At 40.7% G+C, this 21586-nt stretch overlaps 1 long non-coding RNA gene across 1 annotated transcript in view; it reads left to right on the top strand.

Annotated features, from left to right (window-relative positions):
- Positions 1–14133, top strand: part of LOC131497320 (uncharacterized) — a 39673-nt gene extending 25540 nt beyond the window's left edge. The window contains exon 3 of the long non-coding RNA XR_009254894.1: positions 13380–14133. This is a non-coding gene — a long non-coding RNA (uncharacterized LOC131497320). The remainder of the gene's footprint in view (positions 1–13379) is intronic.
- The last annotated feature ends 7453 nt before the right edge of the window (positions 14134–21586 follow it).

Here is a 21586-nt window from a genome sequence, read left to right as displayed (position 1 = left end):
CAGCCACAGCACACGTAGGATTCTACTATGGGAAGGGCAGTAAGCACACGCCGTATGAATCAATTATTGCTACAAATCCAAACCATACTGACAACATTCGATGTGATTCTTTTCTTTTTAAAAAAAAGAAGATGGAACTGCTTTACTTATATGAATCTCCTGTTTCCTTTCTGCAGTTTGAAGTTTTAGAAGACATTTTCTGTGGGGTAATTAAATCAAATATTTAATACTATTTTTAAAACCCATTTCATGACAATGAATCTTACATACGCAGATGGGAAGAAATGAGAACTGTGGCTCTCCAGATGGAAGCTCTTTAGAACAGATGCCATCATCTAGACATGTGCTTTGGAGGAAGAGAATTAATCAAAATAAGGAATAACAATGTAGCTCTTAATGGCTGTGGCTGGTTCCCAATTTATAGGATAACTGATGTATGTGGGGGAGGCAGGGCACATTCAGGAAGAAGCTAGGAGCCGCTGCTCCATGTACAGTTTGCGAGGGAGTCAGGAACAAGGGATAGATCTTGTCTTGTTATTTCAATTATTGTTTTAATTAATCGCTGGAAGTGAAATTGCTGTCTCTAGAAACACAGGAATAAGGAGATACAGAGACCTCCACAAAGAACTCAGAATACCTGTCCTACAGCTCTGACTTTCTCTCCTTAGCAGGTTGGTAGAAACACCTAACCTTAGGGAAAATGTTATCTGCTAGTGTTACTTTCCTCCATATATCTTTTCCACTGAGCCAATACAACTTTAAGGAGATTCTCGTTTTGCACTTTATGGGTTGAGTATTGCTATTTTGCCTGTGTTATTCAAAGAAGGAAAGGGAAGGCTGCCTGGGTGGCTCAGTGGGGTAGGCATCCGACTTCAGCTCAGGTCATAAGCTCACGGTCAGTGAGTTCGAGCCCCATGTTGGGCTCTGTGCTGACAGCTCAGAGCCTGGAGCCTGCTTCAGATTCTGTGTCTCCCTCTCTCTCTGCTCCTCCCCCGCTCGCGCTCTGTCTCTCTCTGTCTGTCAAAAATGAATAAACATTAAAAACATTAAGAAAAAAAAAAGCAAAGAAGGAAAGGGAAATTCTTTTCAAAATAGAAGATTTCTGTTGGAGCTGATTAGAATGGAAAGACTTGAATGATGAGTTCAGATGAATTCTACCTCTGTTCTGCCAAATATGTTTTTTTAAGGAGAATGGGGTCAAAAGGTTAAAAAAAATAAAGGGAAGGAAAGAAGGAAGGAGGGAAAGGGGGAGGGAGGAAAGAAGGGAGAGAGGGAGAAGAAAAGCCAGTCACAACTTTGTGAAAGCTTCTGCCCTGCATTCAGATATTGAAGCCTCTGATTTCTCTCTGAAATAGCTCTACAAACTCAAGGTATACTTGAAATGTAAGCAAGGTTAGTAGAAGAACCTATAAGCCTGGGGAAGGTATTAGAGCCAGATTCATGCCAGATAGTATTGGCCAATGAAATCAGCTTTATAAGACAGAAGAAAACCTCAGTGATGTAAGGTACCATGATGACATGAGAGGCTGGAGCTGAACTCATGACCCTTAGAGTTAAGTCTCTAGCGAGGCAGAAAAACAGAATGGAAGTGTGGTTTAACAGAACCTGCCACCTGCCTCTGGACCGGAGCTGGAGCTCAACTCACCGAAGAAGAAGACTTACAACGGGATTCAGATGACATCATGCCATTTCAGATCAACATTCCTACCCAGAGGGCATGGGAGAATTGAGGCCATTAGGTAAATAATGAAGACAACTCTTTCTTTGTTGGAGACTTAGAAGACAGGAAAGGCCAGCTTTGGGCCGTGATGATAAAGTGCCATATGGAGACAGGATGCACTGAGGGACAACTGCTATGATCTCATGTCACATAGGAGCATAGAAATGGATATGCCGTCACATGCTGGGTGTTTTGGTGATAACTGAGAGCACCAAAATATATAATAATCACAGTCCAAAGGATAGTACGCCTTCAGCGTTTTATGTCGGATTTTGCTTTTTAAATCCTGAATTTATGTATATTTTAAAGTAGCGGCTAATGGTTCTTAAATGGCATGGCAATTAGAGTTGGACTCTAGAAATGCTGTTTTCCTCTTTGCCAATCAGGAACAATTCCACAGGACACCTTCACTGCAAATAAGGAACAACTTCAACTCTGTCCTACTAGTTCTGGTACAGGGGCTGATAGGAACATCTTGCAAAATGCAGAGTTCTCAATCAATTGCCAGTGTTTAAAAAAATTCGAAGTGCTTTAAAGAAACTTTAAAGGTGACAAATATCAGCTTTTCATTTTGCCAACTCTATTGTATTTTCAAGTTCACTACTGACTAGTCCCAATGTTTAACTGCTGAAAGTTTAGCAAACTGTTTGCATTAACTAGATTTATGGAACACAAGGCTTAAAAAGTGTTTTTTCACTGCGGATTACAAAGTAGGCTATATAGGGCAATGGCTACAGGCAGAGAGACTCTATGGGAATCCTGCCTCTGCTGTGGCAGCATGAAAATGACTTCTAGACACTCAGAGCCTAAATGTCTTCATTCAGGGGCCTAATAATAGTACCTATTCTTTAGGTGTTGTAAAGATTAAATGAAATAATAAAGTAAGTACTTGACAAGTGCCTGACATAAGGTACAAGATTTTGTTTTGTTACATTTTACTGGAAATTTCTCAACATGATGCTGTTTTTTTAATGTGTATTTATTTTCAAGAGAGAGAGAGAGAAAGAGAGGGAGAGAGACAGAGCGTGAGTGGGGGAGGGGCAGAGAGAGAGGGAGACACAGAATCTGAAATGGGCTCCAGGCTCTGAGCTGTCAGCACAGAGCCCCACGTGGGGCTTGAACTCAGGAACTGTGAGATCATGACCTGAGCTGAAGTCGGACACTTAACCAACTGAGCCACCCAGGGGCCCCAACATGGTGCTATTTTAATAGATACAGTTTGGGAGCATAAATGCGGGTGACTTCAAACAGAAACATCAAAATATTATACAAAAAATTTCCTTCATGATGAAATAGACTGCTCAATATGCTTAGAGTCCTCTTTGCAAATTTTCCTACCTGTGGATGTTCTGGGCAAGTAAGTGAGTTCAATGGCTTATCTTCAATAAAATGTTCTATCTCAAAGGAGAGGAATACTCGATTTACTAGTTTACTGACTGATCCATTCATGACCATATTGGGTCATAGATTCCGTGATCACACTTCCTTTATCTAGAATCTGAATTAAGAGACTCAGGGGAAATTATAATCCATGGGATGCTGAAAGGTCATTTAGAGCAAGGCTGAGACAGCTACATTGGGCCCATCAGGAGACTGGGGGGGGGGGGGAGCAGAAGGTGGGAGTCGAGGGAGAGAGTGGGAACCAGAGCCCATGTGAGTGAGAAATGGGTCAAGGCTCAGGCAGAGACGGTGAGTGAAGCCTGCCAGATGAGGGCAAGGCCTGGATTAGGACTGATTCTGCTTCCAGATTCATACACACCGATGACCCTTCGGTTCTGGGAGATTTCCCTGATGCCCTGAATTATTCCCACCTCCCTCGCCACTTTACCTTCCCTAGTTTGAATAGTGGATGCTGAAAAAAAGTGGTTTCCTTTGGACTTGGTGACTTTGTTGGGTTTCCTGTTGAGTTGGGGTGGAAACTTTCTTGGAAGCTAATGAGAGTCAAGACATAATACTAATATCAGGGTCTCTTATTCTAGTGAGTTAGAGGATCCTCCCAAAAGGACCATTTAGGGGGAGGTGCTGGTATGGGAGTTGGATTCTTGGCATCATTAGTTCACCCATTTCCTTACTGCTGCCAAGTTGGCTGCTTGGCAAATGGACGCGGTGAGGGCAGCGCCAGCATTCAGCTAGGGAGGAGTCAGAAACAGGAATATTGTGGGGTTTTGTGTTTGTTTGTTTGTTTTTTGTTTTTTTTTTTGGTTTTATTTATTTAAGTAATCCCTACACCTGATACGGAGCTCGAACTCATGACCCTGAGATCAAGAGCTGCACGCTCCTCTGACTGAGCCAGCCAGGCACCCTAGAAATAAGAATAGTGTTTATTGACATGTCATTATTCCTCTAAATAACATGATCCCCTAGAGACACACTGTCTGTCGACAGAGGCTGCGAGATGCTAAGCAAGGGTCCGTAAGATTGCAGGAGACAAATTCCTGTTTCCCTCTGACTTTTTTCTGTATTGTGTCGGTTATTGGGCGCCGTTTTGCCTCTCTGCTGTGACATATCATGGTGGGGTGTCACTGGATTAACATGATCATGCATCTTGGCTACTAATATGGCTTTTTCAGAAGCATTGAACATGGTCAGCAGAAACTGCTTTAAACTAACGCACAGGAATGTCAGCACAGAACTGCAAGGGTTAGTTAATGGGGGCCAAAATCCCACACGGCTGATGAAGCATGATAGTTAAGAGTTGAAGCAAATTACCTATGAGGTCTCAGTGCTGAGCTCTAGGAAGTAAATCTTTTATACAATTACAAGGTAAGATTAACTGTCCAAATATTACTTATTGCCTTACCGTATTAAGTTCCTTATTTATCCCTCAATAATTATTTACTAAATAACTATTACTATTGTTAAGGAGTAAAGTACTATATGTAATCATAAATATGAAGTCATTATTTGTGCATATCATATAGAACTTACTATATGATCATTTAAATATCTACCTGCAAATTTCATATACACTGTTCATTGCATTATATGACACTTTATATAATTACTACTAATATATAGTAGTATTTTGTGTTAGTGGTAATAGCAATTAGTAATCATTTACTACTAATAATTTACTAACTAGCAATTAGTAATCATTTACTACTAATAATTTTACTAGGTATAAAGCATGCTAAATATAATAATAAATAGAAGGCGCCTGGATGGCTCTGTGGGTTAAGCATCCAACTTGAGCTCAGGTCATGACCTCACAGTTCATGAGTCCAAGCCCTGCATTGGGCTCTCTGCTGCCAGGGCAGACCCTCCTAGGATCCTCTGTCTCCCTCTCTCTCTGCCCCTCCCCTGCTCACATGCATGTGTTCTCTCTTTCTCTCAAAAATAAACATTAAAACTTTTTTTAATATTAAAAAAATAAATACATAAATATACATACATAAATACATAAACATAAATTAAGCTCTAAGAATACACTTATAAAAATAAAGTGCTCTAGAATAACAATTATTTCAGAATATTTGGAAAATCTAGGAAATAGAAAAAAAGATCAAAAATCCCATCTTAGACAACTCCCAAAGACTATCACTTGTGGATGTGTTAGTCTATTTCCTTTTGGTCTTTTTTTTTTTTTATACAAAAGTTGTATTGTTGCTGTCATTTTCCTTGGTTGTGATCATAAGCATATAGAATTTTGTATCATACTTGTTATGGGTAATATTATATCCCTGGCATTTTCCAAATGTTCACGAAGTCTTCCTAAATGTAATTTTTCATAATAACACAATTTTTCATTGTCCAATAACGTTTATCATTTGTACGTGGAAATTTAAGTCCTTTCCAAATAATTTTAATGCTTATTCTTTGAATATTTTAGAGTAAGTTTTTGTTAGAATGTAGGGGTATCTCCCTGCTATCTGTATTTTACTTGTTTAAATCTGCTTAGTTATTTTAAAGAGTCATTCACCACAAATCTTTTTAATTCATAGGAAATTTACATATTTATATTTAAGATGTGATGGAACTTACTGAAAAATGCTAAAGAGTTACTCCTCTGAGTATTTCTAGTTTGTTTTAACACAGTTTGGGAATTCCTAGAGGCTCAGGCATCATATTCTCAGGGACTCAGTCACTAACGCTAATGGTGTTTTGGTTTTTGGAGGTGGTTCTCCTAGAACTGTCTGGGTAGTGATTCAGTGTTAATATTTAGACCATTTTCCCTATTGCTTCAACTTTATTAGATTTTTTTTTAAATAACAAAGCTGACATGGTTTAACAAGTCAAATTAGACAGAAGCATTTAAGAAATTTAATAACCTGCCCTCTACTCCTGTCCCCCAAGATAAATGTAACAGTTTGCTGTGCAACTTTCTATATTTATATTTTTATATCTATATGTATACCCACACATACACACACACAGGCAGAGTTTGTTTAAAAATAGCATTATAGGAGCGCCTGGGTGGCTCAGTCGGTTAAGCGTCTGACGTCGGCTCAGGTCATGACTCATGTCTTGCGGGCTCGAGCCCCGCATTGGACTCTCTGCTGACGGCTCAGAGCCTGGAGCCTGCTTCAGATTTTGTATCTCCCTCTCTCTCTGCCCCTCCCCTGCATGCTCTCTCTCTCTCTCTCTCTCTCAAAAATAAATAAACATTAGAAAAAATATTTTTTTTTAGAAAAAATATTTTTAAAAAAATAGCATTATACTACATACATTTTCCACAGTGCCTTTTTCACCTAGTAATATATCACAAGTATCTCCAAGCAAGAATGTACACCAAACTCACTTTCTAATAGCTGCATAATTCATGATATGGTGTTATCAATTTATTCACCTGTTCCTTATGATGTATGTTCAGGGTGTTTATAGGTGGATTTTTTTACATTATAAATAGTGGCGTAATAAAGATTCTTAAACATATATTCTTATACATTGCTTTTTATTTCTATAGGCTATAGTCTTCTAAGTGGAATCTTTAAAGTGTATGGATATTTTAATTTTCAGTAGATATTTCCAGATTAATTTCATAATAGATTGTAGCAATTGGCATTCTCATCAGCTGTGTATGAAATGACCAGTTTCAGCTCCACCCTCAACAACATCAGCTTCTGTTGCTCCTAATAATTCAAAGTTGAAAAATTGTCTTGCTTAAGTGCATTTCCATACTACTAATAGGGTTATGCATACTTTCAAGTGTTTGTTATTGATTGCATTTTGTGTGTGAATACCCTGTTCCTGTCTTTGCCAATTCTTTTGTCGGGTTATTTGTCTTATGAATTAATAGGAAGAATTTATGTGTTTGGGGATATGACACTTGCCCTGTCACGTACAGTGCAGTTATTTTGCTCCAGTCTATTTGCTTTGCAACTTAATTTATAATATCTTTTCTCACCTAATAAAAAAATAAATATGGAGCTTTATTGTCTGCGGGTATATTTCAGGTGGAAAGTAAATTATACCAACACTGTTTACTCAAATAGTCATACGTTACCCCGAACTGAAATGTAGCTTGATTGCATATCAAGCTACTACCTGTCTTTGGATTTGTTCCTGTCACCTCTATTTTATTTAGTTGTTCTATTAACACCTCTATCATGATGTATCATGGTAGTGTTCTATATTGGAGTAAGTAAATATTTAAAATAATTATGTTAGCTTGTTTACTATGAATATAGTGTTTTTAAATTCTTTCAGTATTGCCCCGTAGACATTAAAATATAAAATGCTTTCGGCTAATGGACAGGAACACCATTTTACTGCAGTAGCTTTGTAATAAATTCTAATATCTAACAAGGCAAGACTGTACCTATGACCTGCTCATATGCGTGTTCACCTGTCTTCCTTTAAAATTATTGGCTATTCTCAGGTATTTATCTCTCCATATAGACTTTATACTCATTTTGCCTTGTTTTAAAACCTTGCTATTATGATTGCATTTGCATTAAATTGTTGTAACCATTTGGAAATGATTGACCTTTTTAATATTGAGACTCCCCATACAGGATCAGGAAACGTTTCCCTATTAGTTCACGTTTTGTTTTATACCCCTAAATAAAAGTTACAGTTTTCCAGATATAGGTCCCGTGCTCTTCTTGTGTTATGGGCTTTTGTTCGCTTTGGTTTGGTTTGTTTAGTATCAGTGGAATTTTTTTTCCATTTGTACTCATTATTCAGGGTTTTTTATATATTTATCTTGTACCTAATCACATTACCAATTTCTCTTATTACTTTCAAAAAAAATTATCAGCCTCTTGGCTTTTCTGAATATATAAAATATTTAGAAGAAAATAAGATAATTATTGCCTCTTTGTCAATATATAAGGTTACTTCGTTTCTTAATGCTTCAGCTAAAACTGGAAATTATAATTGTGAATGCACTTCTTAATTTTAGGAAACAACTGTAATTTATTATTGTTTAATGTGCTTGACATGGGATTTTTCTAAGTGGTCTGTACCATATTAAGATATTTCCTTCTATACTAATGACTGGAGATTGGGGTGCCTAGGTGGCTCAGTCGGTTAAGCATTGGACTCTTGATTTTGGCTCAGGTGATGATCTCCCAGTTGGTGAGTTTGAGCCTGGAGTCAGGCTCTGCGCTGACAGGGTGGAGCCTGCTTCCAATTCTCTGTCTCCCTCTCTCTCTGCCCCTCCCCCACACGTGGGCGCTGTCCCTCTCTCTCTCTCTCTCTCTCTCTCTCTCTCTCAAAGATAAACTTTTTTTTTAAAAGGATTGGATATTGGTATAATAATGTGCTCTTTTATTCTATTGTCTACTGAACCAGTTTGATAGGTATCTTGAAGTTGAATGACATTTACAGAAGTTCTGCTTGGTTACAATGGTAGTGTTTAGTGGTTCAAAACCTGGACACTGGAGCCAGACCGCCTCGGCTCAGATCCCAACTCCAAGACTTCCTGTGTGGTGCCAGGAGAGTTACTTTGCTGCCTCCAGTTCTCCCCTGTAGAATGGGGGTAACAAAAGTAGTTACATCATGGGATTATTTTGAGTATGAAATGAGTTAACGTGTGTAAAGGGCTTAGGACAGGGTCTGGCCTAGAGAAACCTCTGCATTAACTCCTATTATCAATGCATACGTGGATGTAGTTTACTGATAAGTCATTTAAATAATTTGTGGGCGAATTTTCTGTATAGTTTTCTTTCTGTTCCATCTTTATTGGCACGTGATAGTGTGCTGGTTTCATAAGATTAGTGGGGGGTGGGGCGCCTGGGTGGCTCAGTCGATTAAGCGGCCGACTTCGGCTCAGGTCATGATCTCACGGTCCGTGAGTTCGAGCCCCGCGTCGGGCTCTGTGCTGACAGCTCAGAGCCTGGAGCCTGTTTCCGATTCTGTATCTCCCTCTCTCTGACCTTCCCCCGTTGATGCTCTGTCTCTCCCTGTCTCAAAAATAAAAAAAATTTTAAAAAAGTTAAAAAAAAAAAAAAAAGATTAGTGGGGGGAATTTCCATATTTTTGTATGGTTTGCTCTAGTTTTTAAACTATACATAGGAATTATTTGTTCTTTAAAGATTAGCCATTATTCAGCTTTCGTGGTGCTTTTTTTGAAACTTTTTTTTTAGAGAGAGAGAGAGAGGCTGTGTCCCTCCCACAAACAGGGGAGAGGGAGAGAGAGAAACCCAAGCAGGCTCCACATTCAGGGCAGAGCCCAGATGTGGGGCTTGATCCCATGACCCTGGGATCATGACCTGAGCCCAAATCAAGAGTCTGGCACTCAACCAACTGAGCCACCCAGGCGCCCTGAGCTTTTTTAAGAGTCCTCTATCTTAGGTTATCGTTATGATTTTTCTTAAGATCGTTGGCTTGCTCAAGTTTTCTCCTCTTCATATGGTACTATCTTCATATAGTTGAAAATTTATTGCCACAGAACTTACATATCTTATTTTTAGAATATTTAAAATAATTTTACGATTTAATTGTATTTTTCATTCCTAATGTTTTGGGTTTTTTTTTAAGTTTATTTATTTATTTTGAGAGAGAGAAAGAGCACGTGCATTGGAGAGCAAGTCGGGGAGGGGCCGAGAGAAAGAGAGAGCTCATCTGAAGCAGGCTGGACAGCATCAGTGCACAGCCCCATGCAGGGCTCGAACCCACAAACAGTGAGATCGTGACTTGAGCCAAAATCAAAAGCCAGGCACTCAACTGACTGAGCCACCCAGGCATCCCTCATTCCTAATGCTAAACATACTATTTCTTTTTTTTTTTTAATTTTTAAAAAATATTTATTTATTTATTTTTTTTTTTTTTCAACGTTTTTTATTTATTTTTGGGACAGAGAGAGACAGAGCATGAACGGGGGAGGGGCAGAGAGAGAGGGGGAGACACAGAATCGGAAACAGGCTCCAGGCTCCGAGCCATCAGCCCAGAGCCTGACGCGGGGCTCGAACTCACGGACCGCGAGATCGTGACCTGGCTGAAGTCGGACGCTTAACCGACTGCGCCACCCAGGCGCCCCAAAAAATATTTATTTATTTTTGAGAGAGAGAGGCAGAGCACGAGTGGGGGAGGGACAGAGAGAGAGGGAGACACAGAATCTGAAGCAGGCTCCAGGCTCTGAGCTGTTAGCACAGAGCCCGATGCGGGCCTCAAACCCACGAACCGTGAGATCCTGACCTGAGCTGAAGTCAGATGCTTCACCAACTGAGCCACCCAGGCACCCTTAAACATATTATTTCTACGTCACCTGTGCGAGGGATTACGTTTGTGTTTTTTCTTTTTTTAATGATCAACTGTTGATTTTCCATATTTTTTCTTTATTTTATTAATTTCAGGAATTTTAAGTTAATTCCCATCTCCTGCTTTCTTTTGATTAATCTTTATTATTTTGGATGTTTCTTATTTTGTACACTTAAATTATTTTCAGTTCTTTAAACAATTGTAGGAACTTGAAACTTTTAAAAATCATAATTTTCATTACGATGAACATTTTTAGTATAGCCTTTTAAATATTTATGATTGTTCCCTTTGTATTAATTCCCAGATGTCAGATGAGTCAATAGAGAAAATATTTGTTGAGGATCTTTGTAACATTTTTGAAACTTTACATATTTTCTAAAACCCCATCTTATGAAGGCCATATATAAGAGAGAGCTTAAAGAGTAGAGTACTTTAAAAAATAAATTGTTTGGACAGATTTTGGTTCTTTTTTCTATTTATGTTCTATATCTAGTAGACAAAAATTTTCATAGTATGTTTTCCACTTGAGAAATGGCTCAGTTTCACTTAGGCTAGTGGCATGGAATGTATTAATTTGTTCCGAAATCTACATTGAAACTTACAGATTCAAAAGAGATTAAGTGTATCCTTGAGGGAAAATATCCCTTTGTAATTAAACACGTGGTAAAGATGAGTAGATTGTAGTTACCATAGTAGTATGATATCTATAAATGAGATTGAATGAGAAAATTGTAGCTTCTATTTGAAACAAACAAAATTACATTTGCTGTCGGTTTTGGATTTTCATATTTCGTCATAGCTTTTGAGCTACCTTGTTAATTAATAAATATTTAACAAAGTTCAGAAGATCTGCACCTCTCCATTGCACTCATCTCTGTTAATTTATCATTGGTTCATACAGCAAAGGAAAACAGATGTGACGCTATATGATAATATAATACCAATGATATAATTAATGATTCTACTATGTGTTTGTACCTATTTCTAGTCATGAGTCAACCCTGTAATCACAGAAATATTTTCAAGTAGCAGACTTGTTTTCCAGTCCTAAAAGAAGAAAATATGCCTAGGAAATTAGTTTCAAAATACAGCACACAATCTGAAATATGATTAGCCCTCAATATAAACATATGATGGTTTCTGTCTCACTGTTTGCTGTGTGTATGTATAGGGTCAGAGCCTCTCTCTCCTTGAACTCAGAGTAAGATGACAGCTGATTTTCACTTCTTGAAGTAGACTGTGCAAGAATGAGCTTAGGCACAGATGATGGAGGAGACTCCCATAATGAGGTTTTAGGCTACTTTAAAGAGCTGGGCAGTTTATGAATCCTGTTGACTGACAATGTTTTACACCATTGGCGACAAAGGAAATTTATTTATTTGTAATTTTTTATGTTTATTTTTTGAGAGAGAGAGAGAAAGAGAGTGAGCCAGCAGGGGAAGGGCAGAGAGAGAGGGAGACACAGAATCTGAAGGAGGCTCCAGGCTCCGAGCTGTCAGCACAGAGCCCGACGTGGGGCTAGAACTCACGGACCTCGAGATCATGACCTGAGCCGAAGTCGGACACGTAACCAGCTGAGCCACCCAGGTGCCCCAAGGAAATTTATATTTTACACTCATGCAGAATGTAAAGACAATCTTTATGCTTGTATGCTTGTGCCTCACTCCCATTTTGGGGGCAGAAGTTAATGGCCATTTTTTGAAAAATGTGCAAAACTGTTACAAAGATAGGCAACCATGTGGAGGTTTCCATACAGACAAATAAAAGATAGACTTTCATCTGCTGGAAGTGAATTTAACAGCCAAGCTGCTGTGGTTGAACTTGAATAGGAGGATGAAGTTCTGGAGTGCTATGTCATAAAACGCAAAGGCCGTCTTTGACATCCAGTGGTTTCTGTCTTTTGATTCGGCTGGCCAGTGATGAAACAGTCTTGTTCACAAACATAGTTCACTAGCACAGTAATAGAATCAGAGCTCCCATCGCACGCTTTTTGAGACAAGGGCAGGCTTGAGTCAGATTTTTCCAGGACTCTTTTGGGTTAATCCATGCAGCCTCCGTTCCTTTGTGAGGTCATTTTTGGCATTGCCTCTGTGCTTGATGTGAGCAAGTTAAGGATCATGAACACACGTTTAATTTCAAGGTCCCTGGAGCAGAAATAACCATCAAAAGAATTCTGTAGGGTTCCAGGTGCCTCCAGTCTTTTGCCTGCAGAAAAACTGGAAGAAAAAAAAATCACTCTCTCCTTCAGCCTGAAGAAACATATTTTTTTCTAGCATTGAAAAGTCAGTGTGATTCTCTCTTCCTGTCTCCTTTTCCAGAGGAGCAGTTTGGATGGAAGAAAGGCATAGCAGCTTTCTTGACAGAGTATAAGGCTTTGAATGGAAAGAATGACCTCATTGATTTGATCAAAAGTATCCACCAGTAAGCCTTGAACAAACTCATCCATGTCCAATTGTCCCCCGTAAATATTCCTTTACTTGCAACATATTTGTTTTCCTGAAGGGCATTCAGATGCTCAAGATCTGTCTTCTAGAAAGCCAGCAAATTTCTGTACATAGGAGAAGTATATTATTTCCTGCTGCCTTTCTCGCTTCAAACAAACTCCTCAAAAAGTGGTGACTTGAGGTTCTGAAGTGGATGTCTTCCATGAAAATGGACCACCAGGCTTAATGCAGGAAAGCTGGCAGCTTCCTGTGTCGTCTATGCTTGCCTAGGTAGGAAGCCGTGAAGCACATACACGTCATTGCAACTTTGGCGATGGGTATAGATGTTCTGTTAAGCGCCACGGAGCTCCGTCGCTACAGAGAATATTCAGATTGTTTTTTCTAGTGGAAGTTTTACTTTGCAGATTCTGTTCTAAGGTTATCAGTGGTCTCTGCATGTCCGCAAGGGGATTATAAAAGGTATTCTTTGATGGTAGTAGTGAACACTAAGAGGAAAACCAAAGAGTGATCCCGTGATAAGTCAGACCAAAGCAAAGGCATAGCTGACAATGTCTCCATTTTTTCTTTCTTAGGTAGCATCTCTCTACAAAGAACTTTCTTCCATCACCTGGAAATGAGCCGCCATGCCTCCTGTAAGGTTAGAGTTCCTGTCCCTTTGTCTTCTCTCAGAAAAACCTTGTAATAGTCACCTCCAATAGTGGCAAATGAATTTCTTTCTTTCTTTTTTTTTTTCTGTTCTTCTTTTTGTTTGAGCATCACATGGACCAGGGGTTTTTATTTATTTACTGTTAAGGTCACTTTATAGTCATTATTCCTTCTGACGCTGCAGTTGTCCTAAATTTAGCCATGTGAGCTCCTTCATTCTGGCTTCTGAACCCTTTTGAAACATCCCCATTAGACTTTGAGCACTATCTTGCCTTAGGGCAGACAGATGTTCGCCTTACCAAGTACTTTCCATGCTCCGGACCTGAAATGGCTCATTTCTCTAAGAAGTCTTGCTTCCCTTTAGGAGAAAATATTATTTACAAATCAAGGTCTGGGCTCTATAGAGGTCCACCTAATGGGGTTATCAATGGGGAAAAATATTTTAGATGTCATAGCCTGGCAACCACAGTGATCATACTTTATCCTTTTATGCACAACAGCATCCCATGCTGGCAAACACTTTAAAATTGTTTTGAGTGAGGGGTGCCTGGGTGGCTCAGTCGGTTGAGTGTCTGACTTTGGCTCAGGTCATGATCTCACTGTGAATTCGAGCCCCACATCAGGCTCACTGCTGTCAGCATGGAGTCCGCTTTGGACCCTCTGTCCCCCTCTCTCTCTGCCCCTCCCCCGCTCACACAAACACACACACACACACACACACACACACATTCTCCCCCCTCTCAAAAATAAAAATTAAAAAAAATGTTTTGAGTGAAATGACACCTTAATAAAATACTTAGTCATAATTTAAAATTTTTTTAAATTGTTCTGAGTGAAATGATACTTTAATAAAATACTTAGTCACATATTTTATTTTTCAAACTGAATTTTAAAACCAAAGAAAAAGATCACTTTGGAGACGATTTAAAGAATCCTGCAAAGGCTCAAAAAAAAAAAAAAGTTAGAGAGGGAGGGAGCCAAAACATAAGAGACTCTTAAAAACTGAGAACAAACTGAGGGTTGATGGGGGGTGGGAGGGAGGGGAGGGTGGGTGAGGGGCATTGAGGCGGGCACCTGTGGGGATGAGCCCTGGGTGTTGTATGGAAACCAATTTGACAATAAATTTCCTATTTAAAAAAAAATAATAAAATAAAATAAAATAATCCTGCAAAGGCTCTTCAGAGACCCTCAAAATGTCCTAGACTTGTGTCTAGGAATTCTCTGTAGATTAGGGCAATTGTTCTGATCTGGTTATACATGATATCACCTGGGAAGCTGTAAAAAAAATCCCAATACTGAGGTCCTACCTCAGAACATATTAAGACAGAATGTTTAGGGGTATGTATCAGCGTCGTTGTCTTTGTTCGCTATTTTGTTCTGTTTAAATCTTCCCGGGTGGTTCTGCCGTGCTGCCAGAGTTGGGTATCACTGCCTCAGGATCTTGACGCCGTTAAAAAAGGCAGCACCGGGGGCACCTGGGTGGCTCAGTCATTTGGGCGTCTGACTTTGGCTCAGGTCATGATCTCGCAGTCTGTGAGTTCAAGCCCCACGTCGGGCTCTGTGTTGACAGCTCAGAGCCTGGAGCCTGCTTCAGATTCTGTCTCCCTCTCTCTGCCCCTTCCCTGCTCTCACTTTCTCTCTGTCTCTCTGTCTCTCTCTCTCTCTCTCTCTCAAAAAAAAAAAACAACAACAACATTTTATATATATATATATATATATATATATATATATATATGTATGTAAAAAGGCAGCAGCCATGGAGAATAGTAACACCTAAATGTGTGATCGGTTCCTTTTACGTCCCATTGATCCCAAGGAGAAGCGAAATAACCAGGACAATGGTTGGAAACTGTTGGAAAGTGCAGAAAAAAAGAAAAAAAGACAGGCTTCATCTACAAAAGGAACTGCTTTTCTGCTTCAATCAAATCTGATGATCCGGACTCTAAGTTGTTTACTAGTGAAGCAATAAAACTTTATCAGGAAATATTTGTTGGAGCTGCTGGCCGACTGACAGAGTTAATGTGCTGCTTGGATACGGCCAGCACTGATGTCGTTTATCCGTGTCACCCCTTCCCAAGGTTTGCCAACCGCCATTGCTGCTGTTCTGGAGGAACTTGGAGCTGGAACTCAAGGCAAGTGCTGAGCTGTCCTTTTCTTCTGTTGCACCAAATAATTTTCCAAATCTATCACATCGCTAAGTGTCTCTCTAGATGTAATGGCCTGAAATCCGAAACAATGGCACTGCTGGTGTGGGGAGAAATGGCTTTCTCATTTAATTTGTCAGACTTCCAACCACTCATCTATTCCACAAGCAATGTAGCAGCCAAACCTCTGTGTTTCAGAATTCAATTGTAATTGATTGGAAACATTCTGTTAAGAGCCAGTTGACTGAAGACAATGTCCTAGAAGGTTTTGTCCTTCCATCTTTTTAATACATAAATTTACAAACATGCGGGAAAGTGGGAAAAAGTAGCCCAATGAAGATCTGTACGTCCCCCGCTTAGATTTAACAATTAACAGCATTTCGTTGAGTGTGTTAGTGTCACCAGAGCTGGTGTAACAAAGTGCTACAGCCTGGGCGACTCAGACCACAGGGATTTTGTTTTTCACAATTCCGGAGGCTAGAAGTTCAAGACCAAGGTGTGGACAGGGTTGGTTTTTCCGGAGGCCTCCTTCCTTGGCTTGTAGATGGCCATCTTCACATCGCCCTCCCTCTGGATGTGTCTGTGTCCTGATCTCTTCTGGTAAGGACATGAGTCAGATTGCATTAAGACCTACCCTACCCTCATTTTAACTTAATCACCTCTTTAAAGGCCCTATTTTTATTATTTTTTTAATGTTTACTTATTTGAGAGAGAGAGAGAGAGAGAAAGCGAGCAGAGGAGGGGCAGAGAGGGAGAGAGAGAGAATCCCAAGCAGGTTCCATGCTGTCAGTGCAGAGCCTGACGCGGGGCTTGAACTCACGAACTGAGCCGAGATCAAGAGTGGAATGCTTAACGGACTGAGCCACCCAGGTGCCCCAAGGGCCTATTTTATTTAAAAATAAAAGTCACTCCTGAGGTGCTAGGAATGAGGATTTCAAGCAGACATTATTGTGACATCTCACTCCTAAATATATCCTTTGCATCTCTTGAGAATAAAATTGTTATCTTACATAACCTTAATGCCATCGTCCCGTTGGAGAAAATTCAAAATATTCTGTGTATTTAATCCATGTTTGATTTTCCCCAGTTATCCAAAGAATTTTTTGTGGCTGTTTTATTTTCCTGGATAATGATACAGTAAGGCGCATACTTGAATTTGACTGTCGTGTCCTTTTTGTCTTTTAAAATCTAGACTTCTCCCCCTGCCTTGTACCCAGCACATCTCTCTGCCCCCACCCCCCCAACCCCATAGCACTGACTTTTTGAAAACACTGGCAGGTTATCTATGGAATGTTTCACATTTTACATTTGACTGATTACTTCCTTACGATATAATTTAACTTGTGCCTCTCCAGGCTGTGTTTATATAAAGGAGAAGTTACATGTGGTTAGACTGTAGAACTGACCGCCATTTTTCTCTTAAGCAGTAGACTCTATTTCTCAGCCCCTCGACTCCAGGCCCAGCCCTGTGACTTGCTTTGTCCAATGGGGCATTAGCAAGTGTGACACCAGCAGAGGCTGGACATGTGCTTGTGCAGCAGGGCTAACCTGTCTTTGCTGCCCTTGGGGGCCCTGTGACTGGGCCAGGCTGCTGGCTGAGGAGCAACGTGTGATGACGTCTTCACCCCTCTGGCCCAGCAGGATGCCATCAAACAGGAGGCCACCCTCAACCACGCAGCTGGCTCAGCCCAGAAGAATCATCTCTCGGGTTAAAAGCATAATATGAGGGGTGCCTGGGTGGCTCAGTCGGTTAAGCGTCCGACTCCCGGTTTCGGCACAGATCGTGATCTCACCGTTTTGTGAGTTCGAGCCCCGCATCGGGCTCTGTGCTGACAGTTGAGAGCCTGCTTGGGATTCTCTCTCTCTCTCTCTCTCTCTCTCTCTCTCTGCCCCCGTCCCACTCGCGCTGTCTCTGTCTCTCTCAAAGTAAATAAATAAACTTAAAAAAAAGAAGTGTATGAAATAATAAACGGATATTGTTCTATCCAGAGTGATGTGTTCTGCAGCATGAGCACTTCATGCAGGTACAGAGGCTTGATTAAATTCAGGTGAAATGTTTGGGCAGGAAAATTTTTTAGACGATGCCATGTACTTCCATCATATCGTGTCAGAAAGCCCATAACGTCAATAGGAGGCTAACTTTCGGACCCGATTACATGTGGATTAAGAAGACAGACTCTTGGGGCGCCTGGGTGGCGCAGTCGGTTAAGCGTCCGACTTCAGCCAGGTCACGATCTCGCGGTCCGTGAGTTCGAGCCCCGCGTCAGGCTCGGGGCTGATGGCTCGGAGCCTGGAGCCTGTTTCTGATTCTGTGTCTCCCTCTCTCTCTGCCCCTCCCCCGTTCATGCTCTGTCTCTCTCTGTCCCAAAAATAAATAAAAAATGTTGAAAAAAAAAAAATTAAAAAGAAGACAGACTCTTGCTCATGCCATCCCTCAGGTTTTAACATCTCCTTTAGATTTTAGGGTGTTTGTTTTTTTGAGAGAGAGAAAGAGTGAGAAAGAGAGGGTGTGCACAGTGCTTGAGCAGAGGAGGGGCAGAGAGACAGAGAGACAAAGAGAAAGAGAGAATATTCCAAGCAGGTCCCACGCTGTCAGCACAGAGCCTGATGCAGGGCTCGATCTCATGAACCCTGAGATCATGACCTGAGACGAAATCAAAGAGTCAGACATTTAACCAACTGAACCATCCAGGCGCCCGTCCCTTGGATTTTAGCATCAGGGCACCCTTCAGTCACCAGGTTTGATAGGACACTAATGGTGACAAGTGACGATGTCCTTCCTGCATGTTCAGATCGGCCAACACCCAACAGTAGCTCCCACATTTGTTGTGGGGAGGAAATCGTCTCACCAAATTATAGCCATATAGGGCCATTGGTCTAATGTTTAACACTGATGGATATATTTCTACTTTGCTCTACCTAAACTTTTTTTTTTTAATGTTTATTTATTTCTGAGACAGAGAGACAGAGCATGGGCGGGGGAGGGGCAGAGAGAGAGGGAGACACAGAATCTGAAGCAGGCCCCAGGCTCTGAGCCATCAGCACAGAGCCCAACACGGGGCTCGAACTCACAAACCGTGAGATCATGACCTGAGCCGAAGTCGGACGCTCAACCGACTGAGCCACCCAGGCGCCCCCTACTTTGCTCTACCTAACTTCAGAGATGTGGAGGTACCCTTCTGTACAGACAGAATCGAGCTGGTATATAACCTAAGTTGACCAAATTGGTAACTACTCCATTCGTCCCCAATTTAAACAAGTAGGTGGTTACTTACTACACAGTAAAAGGAGCATTTCCACCCAACACCACCCACAAAGCAAAGGAGTTACTCAATTATGGCCTTGTTTTAATCAGAAGCTGAAAGTGAATGTGAAAAGTTAAAGAAAAGGAAGAGAAGGAGTAGAAAAAAGAAAACATTTGTATTGATCGTCTACAGTGTTCTGGGCCTCTTCTTGGAAACTTTCCCAGCTCCTCTGGTGGGGAGACAACAGTACTTAAAATGATGCAATGTTTGGGGTTCTTCTCAAACTCCCTCCATTTGTTTGTCATTGACTAGAACCCACCCAGGAGTAAAATAAAATTTATTGGACACATAGCTGACCCTAACCCTATTTCTTTAAACTAGTACGTGTAGTAATAATGTTAAAAGACCAGAGGGAATCTGGTGTCCTTTTAAACTATTTTCTATGTAATATTTTTAAATTATACTGAATTTTATATTATAATATATAGATGCCCAAAAAGTGCACAAAAGTAGAGAGTATCATAAACCCACAAAATCATCACATTCTCCATAAGCCATCATCAATTCCCACACTAATTGCCTTTATCTTTCCTCTGTCTCTCCTTCTCTCTCAAGTTTTTAATGCACATTTCAGACACCATGTTATTTTAGCCCTCAATACTATGGCGCAAATCTCAAAAAAAGGAAGGGAATATTTTCCTCCTTAACCACATACATTACACAGCCACACATAATAAAACTCTAACAGTAGTGTCTAATGCTATCTAATACCCTGGCCATGATAAAATCTTCCCCACTTGCTAAAAACATCTTTTAAAAATTGTACGTGTCAAGAAAATGGTACATACCCAGATCTAAACATGGTCCAATCGCTGTATTTGGCTGTTTATAACCTTAGATCTGTCTTGACCCTTAATCTGGAGTGGTCTATCCCCACTTCTATTTGTTTGTTCTGGGCCATTGACTTCTTGAAGAAACCTGGTCAAATGTCCTGCAGAATGGTTCGTACTGTGGATTTCACTGAAAAGAAAAAGTTTATTTTTTATTTATTTTTGAGAGAGAGAGAGAGAGAGAGAGAGAGAAACAGAGCACGAGCAAGGGAGGGGCAGAGAGAGAGGAAGACACAAAATCCGAAGCAGGCTCCAGATTCAGAGCTGTCAGCACAGAGCCTGACATGGGGCTCAAACTCACGAGCCGTGAAATCGTGACCTGAGCAGAAGTCAGACTCTTAACCGACTGAGCCACCCCGGCGCGTCTGAATATATATTTTAAATGGCACAGTAGCAACTATTTCTTCAGAGCAAAACAAAAACAAGACTCCTTTGCATGAAATTTCAGAACTTCAGGGTGCTTAGGTGGTTCAATTGTTTAGGCATCCAACTTCGGTTCAGGTCATAATCTTGCTGCTCATGGGTTCGAGCCCTGTTTTAGACTCTGTGCTGATAGCTACGAGACTAGCGCCTACTTCAGAGTCTGTGTCTCTCTCTCTCTCTCTCTCTCTCTATCCCCTCCCCCACTCATGCTCCTTCTCTCTCTCTCAAAAATAAATAAACATTAAAAAAAAAAAAGACATTTCAGAACTTCTATTGCCTATAGGTGTTGGAATATAGGTTTAATGGCCAGAATATAGGTTTAATGGCCATTTTATATAGTTTATGCCCTTATGCTCTTAAATATACAAAGGTTTTGGATCAAGGTTCTTCCAAAACACTGCCCCTGTGCAGGGTAAAATGTCTCATGGCTAATTACACTCCTTGTCCCCATTCTAGGCTTTTCTGTCTCTTTGAGCCATTCATTATAGAAGCACACCCCAATTTTGTCCTTAATCTTTTGTTTGACCAACTGATTTGGACTTAGACTTCCAGGTTTTTAATTTGGCAACCTTGGAGTCTGCTTCTGTTGCCTGCCTCCCCGCATGCTCACACATCAGCAGCCCAACAAAGTGGCCCTTCTTTGCTTCATGAACTGTTGTGCTCTAGTTATATTTGGGTAAGTTCGACAGGTTGATTGCTTTGATAGCCCCAACTGTAGCCTTCCTGTATCCATGACCTTTGGCAGTACTCTCCCACACTGTCTCTGGGCTTGGCCCTGTGACTTTCTTTGGCTAAAAGGGCAAGACCTAACTTGACAAAGCAGAGGCTTGAGAAGTATGTGCATGTTTCTGCTGTTCTCTTGCACAATTGAGACCTCCTTCTCACACTCGGGCCACCATCTAGAGACCATGGCCAAGCTGGCCTGCTGCAGGAGCATGAGCAAATATGTAAGGAAACCATTATCCTGGAGGATGGAGGTCGTCCTAGACCAGCCAGCCCTCAGCCAACCAGCCAGCTGACCATAGACACATGAGTAAGCCCAGATCAGCAGAACCAGCCAGCCAACCCACAGACTCAAGAGAATTAATGAATGGTGGGGTTTTTTCTTAAGTCATTAAGTTTTGGGATAGTTTATTACACAAATAGTAGTTGACTGATACGGTGAGGAAGATGAATCCCACACTTAAATTAACCGAGGGTCAACCTATTTCTGCACAAAAGTGAGTTACATGAACGCACAAATTGGATGAGGGCACTTTATTTCTCCAGGAAATGTAATTCTTTTTTATTATCAAAAAATTTTTTTTTAATCTTTATTTCTTTTTGAGAGAGAGAGAGAGACAGGGCGTGAGCAGGGGAGGGGCAGAGAGAGAGGGAGACACAGAATCCGAAGCAGGCTCCAGGTGCCGAGCTGTCAGCACAGAGCCCAACG

This window comes from Neofelis nebulosa, chromosome 2, assembly GCF_028018385.1.
Source record: "Neofelis nebulosa isolate mNeoNeb1 chromosome 2, mNeoNeb1.pri, whole genome shotgun sequence".
Taxonomy (NCBI): domain Eukaryota; kingdom Metazoa; phylum Chordata; class Mammalia; order Carnivora; family Felidae; genus Neofelis; species Neofelis nebulosa.
Note: the sequence above shows the minus strand (reverse complement) of the source record. Positions and strands in the feature narration are given on the sequence as shown.